We start from the raw sequence: 8,784 nt of genomic DNA, 5'->3' as shown, positions 1-8,784 counted from the left end.
AGCATGTAGGATCAGCAAGCAGATTTGGTTGACCTTAGAAATTAGGAGTTATAATCCTGATTGATTGTAATCTATATAATCCCATGATTTTAGCCTTTATTCTAGGGATATTGCCATTAAGTGTAAGCTAGAGCCTCAACTATAAATAGAGGGTTGCTCCACCCTCATTTGTACACCATCAAACACTTCTGTTTCAGTGAATATACAGCATATTCTAGCATTCTGCCTTGTTATCTTGTTTCTCTTTAACTTGCGTAATCAGCCCTTCCCATTGTTCTAGTGGCTACATGCTTGTGTTTTAGATTGACTTAGGCACCAAAGAGGAGATTCCAAGCCTAAGGCCGCACAGATTCTGAGTCTAAGGTCCAAGCCTGTGACATTCGCACCAAGGGCCGGCTAGTGTCGATGGTGATCGAGGCAACCGCCCGCACTAGTGGCCATCTTTTACCGATAGTGGTCGAGGCAACAGCCCGTACTAAGGCCCAACATGTGCTGATGGTATTTGACGTAACCGCCCACACCAGAGGCCATCTTGTATCGATGGTGGTCGAGGTAACTGCCCGCACCAAGGGTCAGTTAGTGCCGATGGTGTTCAAGGCCACCGCCCGCACCAAGGCGCGACATGTTTCGATGGTGGTCGAGGTAACCGCCCACACCACGGCCCAGCATGTGCCGATGGTGTTCGATGCAACTGCTCATACTAGGGGCCATCTTATGCCGATGGTGGTCAAGGCAACCGCCCGCACCAAGGGCCAGCTTGTACCAATGGTGGTCAAGGCAACCACCCACACCAAGAGCCAACATGTGCCGATGGTGATCGAGGTAACCGTCCGCACCAGGGCCCAGCTTGTGCCGATGGCGGTCGAGGTAAGTGCCTGTGCCAAAAGGTAGCCGGTGTCGATGATGGTCGATGCATGTGCCATCTCCATGCGCCATTATATGCCATTGATGGTCGAGGCCTTGGTCAAAGTTCAATTTTGAGCCGCGGTGCACATGCTAGATGTCATGAGCCAACCTTGTATAGGGCCATGACCAAGACTTAGGTTACCATGAGCCACCCATGTATAGGGCCATGGTCGAGTAGATCCCTTGTGCTAGGAACAGTGTCCCCATTTCAAACATTGTAATGGTTATTGGTAGCATAGCTCTAAAATCTCTAAGGCTCTTTTAGGGGGGTGACCCGACAGCGTAGTGTTGGGCTATCTCACTGGTTGCTATGCGAGCTTAGCCCACCCACCAAGGGCTGCCCCCTGGCCCTAGTGATGGTGGGAGGTCCCGATGTATGATTCTCGTTTATAATAAAACTCACCCCAATTGAATGTCTCGATTGTTGCCTCGATGTGTTTTTCTTTTTCTCGATGCGAATATGCCTTCTTGTGTGTGTGCTTGAGATTGATCTCGATATATTGTGTCTTATTGTGAATGCTTGGGACTAACCATGGCTTATGGTTATTTGTTCAGATATCGATCTATTCAAGGCTGACTTGGTTGGGAGCACCCATTCAAGTGCCGCACGGTCTATTACTTGTTGAGAGAAAGCTTAGTCTGTGACACGTGGTATCAGAGCCAGGTTGAGAAGTGCTAGAAAAATGGATGAGCTGGCCACAAGTGGTGGACCGAATCATCAACAGAGAATTGAGAAACTTGAGGCCGCAGTGGCTGTATTGAAAATTTATATGGTGACTAAAGTCGAGTGAGGGAGATCGAGACAACCCAGCGGGAGTTGTCTGATACTCTCTACAACGTGAGCGAAGAGGCTAGAGACGCCTTGAACATTCTTCAAAAGGAGTTTGAGGAGCTTAGAGCACAGGTGAGCATTCTACAAATGGTTGTGGCCAGATCGGGTTCGAGCTCGATGGAAAGGGGAAAAAGGCCTAAGATGCCGAAGCCTTAATGCTATGAGGGGGCAAGGGATGCTAAGGAACTTGAAAATTTCTTGTTTGACATGGAGCAATACTTTCGAGCTGTACACACAGATTCAGGGGAAGACAAGGTGACAATGGCATCGATGTACCTCGTAAGGGATGTCAAGCTGTAGTGGCACTCCAAGTTTGTCGATGACGAGTGCCCGATTAAGACTTGGACGAATCTGAAGCGAGAATTGAAAAACCAGTTCTTTCCTGAGAATATGGAGTATATGGCTCGAAGGAGACTTCGAGAGTTGGTGCAAACAGGAATGGCGCGAGAGTTTGTAAGGAGCTTTTTTACCCTAATGTTGGATATTCAGGACATGTCTGAAAAGGATAAGATGTTCTATTTTTTTGAGGGCCTCAAGCCTTGGGCGAGGACAGAAGTACAAAGGCAAAAAGTGCAAGACGTGGCCACGGCCATGGCTGCAGCTGAACATCTTCACGATTACAATGATGGCTCCTCAAAATGGAAAAATCCTCCATCAGCTGGCAGTAGCTTTAACTTTGGGAGTGGGGGAAAGATGACTAGGTTGGACCGGCCCTTTAGTGGGGGATCAGACAGGAGGTCTTTTGGTCGAGATAGCACCCAACCCAAGACAAGCAACGCAGGGATTTTCAAGCCTAGGCAACCGTCAGCTTGCTTTCTTTGCAAGGGGCCGCATTGGGTGGCTGAATGCCCGCATAGGGGAGCCCTTAATGCCTTAAGGACCTCATCTCAAGAGTCCGCAAAAGCACCAGAGAGCATTGAAGAAGCTGAATTAGAGCCAGCTAGGATGTGTTCAATAAGGTTCTTCAATGCCCTCCGTACCCAATTGAACATATAAAGAAAGAGCAGAGTAGAGGCTTGATGTATGTGAACTTGATGATCAATGAGAAAGCCACCAAGGCCATGGTGGATACGGGTGCAACCGACACTTTCATCACACTAGAAGAAGCAAAAAGGTGTGGTCTTCAGATTAGTAAAGACTGTGGATGAATGAAGGCAGTCAATTCACCAGCCTTTGCGATCAGTGGAAGTTTCAAGAGTGTGACAACCCAATTAGGGCCATGGGAAGGAAAGGTAGACTTTACAGTTTCTCGCATGGATGACTTTGATGTTGTTCTCGATTTGGACTGCATGATGTTGGCTCAGGTCATCCCTATCCCCGTCGCTAGCTGCTTGTTGTTCTTAGGGGAACACCCATGTGTAGTGCCAGCCAACATCTTACCAAAGAGTGGAAAGAAAATGATTTCTACTTTGCAGTTCAAGAAAAGAGTAAAGAGAGGAGAACCCTCCTTTGTGGAGGTGCCGATCTACAAAGAAGGGTCGAAAGTAGAACCAATACCTGATGGTGTGGAAAAAGTGTTGGAAGAATTCAAAGAGGTGATGCCAGAGATGTTGCCTAAGGTTCTACCCCCTCGACGAGTAGTGGACCATGAAATTGAGCTCCTCCCAGGAGCAAAACCCCCTGCTAGAGCTCCCTATCGCGTGGCCCCACCAGAGTTGGCCTAACTAAGAAAGCAGTTAGATGAGCTGCTACAAGTCGGGTTCATCAGACCATCAAAGGCTCCTTTCGGAGTGCCAGTGCTATTTCAAAAGAAGCATGATGGAAGTTTGCGATTATGTGTTGACTACAGGGCCTTGAACAAAGTCACCGTAAGAAACAAATATCCCATTCCCCTTACAGCAGACTTGTTTGATCAATTGAGCCAGGCCAAGTACTTCTACAAATTGGACCTGAGATCTAGCTACCATCAGGTTAAAATCGTTGAGGGAGATGAGCCAAAGACCACTTGTGTGACACGGTATGGTGCATTTGAATTTCTTGTTATGCCCTTTGGACTGACCAATGCTCCTGCCACATTTTGTACGTTGATGAATCAGGTGTTCCATGACTACCTAGACAAATTTGTAGTCATCTATTTAGATGATATAGTGGTATATAGCTTCACCTTGGAAGAACATCAAGAGCACCTGCGCCAGGTACTTCAAAGATTACAGGACCACTAATTATACGTAAAAAGGGAGAAGTGTGCATTTGCTCAGATCGAAATCCATTTTCTCGATCACATTGTTGAACGTGGCCACATTCGAATGGACATGGAAAAGGTTAGGGCCATCAAGGAGTGGACAACACCGAAGAACGTTAGTGAACTTTGCTCATTTTTGGGACTAGCCAATTATTATAGAAGGTTTGTGAAAGGGTATTCCCGCAAGACCACAGCCCTCACGGAGCTATTGAAAAAGGAGCGTAAATGGTGTTGGACGAATGAGTGCTAAGAGGCCTTTGAGGGATTGAAGGATGCTATTATGAAAGATCCCATCTTAGCTCTCCCTAATATTGAAAAGCCCATCGAAGTTCAGACTAATGCATCTGATTTTCTATTAGAAGAGTGCTTTTGCAACAACATCACCTGGTAGCATTTGAAAGTAAGAAGCTAAGTAAAGCTGAAAAGAAATATACGGCCCAGGAAAAAGAACTCATGGTGGTGGTTCACTGCTTGAGGGCTCGACGACATTACTTATTAGGTTCACACTTTGTTGTGAAGACAGACAATACGGCCGTTAGCCATTTTCTCACCCAACCAAGGCTTACGACAAAACAAGCTAGGTGGTAGGAATTTTTAGAGGAATTCGACTTTTATTTTGAGCACACTGCTGGAAAGACCAATCAAGTGGCTGATGCATTGAGTAGGCGAGCAGATTTAGCTGCCCTTAGAAGAATTGCCCCAATGGCGGCTAGTAGAGCCGCTACAGACATTCACAAGTTGATTGGAGATCACTTAGGGAAGGACCCGCAAGCTTGTGCCATCTTGAAGTTAGTGGAAGAAGGGAAGTCCAAGTACTTCTGGCAAGAAAATGGGGTCTTATGGACCAAGGGGCCTCGAGTGTTTGTGCCAAGAGCAGAAGGTCTGAGACAGATGCTAATGAGGGAATGTGATGACACACCATGGAAGGGACACCTGGGTTGGCAACACACTTTGGCGTTATTGAAACAGGGATACTATTGGCCTCACATGCGACAAGATGTGATGGACTATATGAAGACTTGCCTCATTTGCCAACAAGACAAAATTGAAAGGAGAAAACTTGCAGGCATGCTTGAACCACTATCAGTACCCACCAGACCGTGGGAAAGCATCTCCCTCGATTTCATTTTGAGCCTACCCAAGGTTGGTGACCTTGGAGATATTTTGGTGGTGATTGATCGGTTCTCTAAGTATGCCACATTCATTCCCTCTCACAAGTATTGCACTGCGGAAGACATAGCTCGACTATTGTTCAAACATGTGGTGAAATACTGGGGCCTCCCTCAAAACATTATTAGCGATCGAGATCCGAGATTCACGGGGTCCTTCTGGAGAGAACTTTTCAAGATATTGGGGTCCCAACTCAACATCTCCTCAAGCTATCACCCTCAAACCGATGGTCAAATGGAATGGTTCAACAGATTATTAGAGGAATACTTGACGCATTTCATTCAAGCTAATCAGAAAGACTGGCCTTCATTATTGGACGTGGCTCAACTCTGTTTTAATTCCAACAAAAGCTCTTCCACCAATAAGAGCCCATTTGAGGTGGTCACCAGACAATTACCAAGGCTACCCCACACTTCCTTGGAACAATATGGAGGAAAAAATCCGAGAGCCTTCAATCTCAGCAAAGAGTGAAAGAAAAACACAGAGATTGTGCAAGCCTACCTGGAGAAAGCATCAAAGAGGATGAAGAAATGGGCAGACAAGGGTCGTAGAGCTCAACATTTTCAAGTTGGTGATTTGGTTCTTGTCTGACTAGTTCCTGAACAAACCAGGTTCTTGAGAAAGAGAGATCATAGACTGGTGCACAAATATGAAGGTCCAGTAAGGGTCTTTTCCAAGGTGGGGAATGCTTCTTACAAAATCGACCCACCAAAGTGGATGAAGGTGCACCCAGTGTTTCATGTGAGCAACCTGAAACCTTTCCATGTAGATCCTACAGATGCTAGCCGAAGGGAGCCAACCAGAGCCACCATCACCATGAAGCCACCCTCAGAGCATTGAGTTGAAGAGATCTTAGCTGACTGGGAAACCAAGATATCTCGAAGACTAGTTCGAGAGTACTTAGTGAGGTGGGAGGGATTAGGACTAGAAGAAACCAGTTGGGAGAGAGAACATGACCTCCAGAGATTTCAAAGGAAGATCAAAGAATTTCAAGCTAGCAAGTCGACGAGGACATCGATAGAATAGGTGGGGGGAGGATGTCATGAGCCAACCTTGTATAGGGCCATGACCAGGACTTAGGTTGCCATGAGCCACCCATATATAGGGCCATGGCGGGTAGATCCCTTGTGCTAGGAAAAGTGTCCCCATTTCAAACATTGTAATGGTTACTAGTAGCATAGCTCTAAAATCTCTAAGGCTCTTTAGGGGGGTGAGTCAGCAGCGTAGTGTTGGGCTACCACACCGGTTGCTATGCGAGCTTAGGCCACCTACCAAGGGCTACCCCTGGCCCTAGTGATGGTGGGAGGTCTCGATGTATGATTCCCGTTTATAATAAAACTCACCCCGATTGAATGTCCTGATTGTTGCCTCGATGTGTTTTTCTTTTTCTCGATGCAAATATGCCTTTTTGTGTGTGTGCTTGAGATTGATCTCGATATATTGTGTCTTATTGTGAATGCTTGGGACTAACCATGGCTTATGGTTATTTGTTCAGATATCGATCTATTGAAGGCTGACTTGGTTGGGAGTGCCCATTCAAGTGCCGCACAGTCTATTGCTTGTTGAGAGAAAGCTTAGTCCAAGACACTAGGCTTGGGCACCATCGTCGGAGCATCACCAGAGAACCTGACCGGAGGCATTGGGGGTTCCGACAATTGGGGGGCCGGGGGGTGTACGCACATGATGTGCGATGGGTGATGGTACTTGGCCCTTATATTGGCCCTCTATCCCTCATCAAACCTTGAGAACTCACACCCCCTTAAAGAGCATTTGAGATTTTATATGTTTGCTGCTAGTAGCCATTCAAGTGTCTGAAATGGGGACACTTTTTTCAAATGGTCACAAAATCTTCTCCACTTCGAGTTTTTAGCTGAAATTTTTTGTGCATGCCAAAAAAAATACAAGGATCACGTCTACAAAATTTGGGGCCAAACTCTTTCTAAAAAAATTTTAAAAAATCCCAAACCGTAAAAAGTTTTAAAAATCGTGAAAAATAGAAAACGAGGCATCTTGCCACGAAACTTCACATGAAGGCTTAGGGCACCATTGTATGAATTTACAAGCCATAAAAATGGCATTGGCATGGTAGAAATATGAAGATGTGCCTAAACCCACCTACCACCCGATCGATCCATGCCTTGCGCATCCCGCCTCTCTAGCCGACGTAGTGCCCGCCTGCTCGTGTCATAAGTTGACTTAGGCATACAGAGTTCATTTCCAGTCTAAGATCAAACCAGACTGAGGGTTGCAACAGTAGGACCCACAACGAGATCGACAGCATGTAGGGGGGGCCGGGCCAATCCCCAGCTTGCACATTCTGCCTCTCTGGCTGGCTGAGCACCTGCACGCTCGTTTCGTGGGTTGACTTAGGCATACAGAGTTCATTCCCAGTCTAAGCATACAGATCGGACCAAGGGTTGTAGCAGGAACAGTAGCAGGATCGATAGTGCGTAGGGGGGATCGGGTCGATCCTCGACTTGTGCATTCTACCTCTCCGACCGACTGAGAGCTCGCACGCTCGTTTCATAGGTTGGCTTAGGCATACGGAGTTCATTCCATGTCTAAGCCCCAGTCAGATCGAGGGTTGTGGTAGCAGGACCGACAGCGGGATCGATAGTATGTAGAGGAGGATCGACAGCAGCACGCAGAGGAGGATCGGATAGATCCTCGACTTGTGCATCCTGCCTCTCTGGCCGGTTGAGTGCCCGCACGCTCGTTTCATGGGTTGACTTAGGCATACGGAGTTCATTCCCGGCATAACCCCCAACCAGATCGAGGGATCCACAGTGGGATCGACAACATGTAAAGGGGGATTGGGTCGATCCTCGACTTGCGCAGTCTGGCTCTTCGATCGACTGAGCGTCTGCTCGTTTGTTTCATGGGTTGACTTAGGCATACGTAGTGTATTCCCGATCTCGACCAACCAAGGGCTAGAGGCTATTGACGGCATTTGGGGCAACAATCGAGGGGGACCAGCAGCGGGACCCTTGGTTGGCTAGCGCATCCTGCCCCCAGCGATCGGTTTGGTGCCAAAACAAAATTTTGAGGGCCGATCGGGGTGAGCGAAGTTCGTTCTCGATCGAGACCGAGGGATGGGGGGCCTCAGGTCACGTCTAACCCCGGAAGGGGGTGGTGTGAAAAGAAGGAAGGTCGGCGGTGGAAGGGATGAATCGAAGTGACAAAAGGGCTGAATCGAAGTGGATCGTGGCAGCAAGGCCTCTCTGCCACTTACAATACCCCGTCACGTATTTAAGTCATTTGCAAAGGATTCTACCTGCCGCTCGATGGGAATTGAGCTTCAAGGAGGTCGCGCAGCTCATCCACCACGGGGGCTGCACCTATGACATATGCCCTTAGGGGCCATGGGCCCCTACTACGGGTCAACAATCGGGCGACGGGCGCGCGCGTCACTTCTAGCCTGGATTTTGACTTAGAGGCGTTCAATCATAATCCAACACACGGTAGCTTCACGCCACTGGCTTTTCAACCAAGCGTGATGACCAATTGTGTGAATCAACGGTTCCTCTCATACTGGGTTGAATTACTATCGTGACGCCACCATCAGTAGGGTAAAACTAACCTATCTCATGATGGTGTAAACCCAGCTCACGTTCCCTATTGGTGGGTGAACAATCCAACACTTGGTGAATTCTGCTTCACAATGATAGGAAGAGCCGACATCGAAGGATCAAAA

At 47.6% G+C, this 8,784-nt stretch overlaps 1 non-coding gene across 1 annotated transcript in view; it reads right to left on the bottom strand.

Moving 5' to 3' along the window:
* Positions 1–8,255: 8,255 nt before the first annotated feature.
* The window catches only part of LOC149517390 (25S ribosomal RNA), a 3,387-nt gene continuing 2,858 nt past the window's right edge, over positions 8,256–8,784 (bottom strand). Inside the window, exon 1 of the ribosomal RNA XR_016344396.1 lies at positions 8,256–8,784. This exon is cut by the window's right edge and continues 2,858 nt beyond it. This is a non-coding gene — a ribosomal RNA (25S ribosomal RNA).

The sequence above is a fragment of the Durio zibethinus genome, chromosome 8, assembly GCF_047325235.1.
Source record: "Durio zibethinus cultivar Kanyao isolate XHJ-2024 chromosome 8, ASM4732523v1, whole genome shotgun sequence".
NCBI lineage: Eukaryota > Viridiplantae > Streptophyta > Magnoliopsida > Malvales > Malvaceae > Durio > Durio zibethinus.
This window is presented reverse-complemented; position numbering and strand designations above follow the sequence as displayed.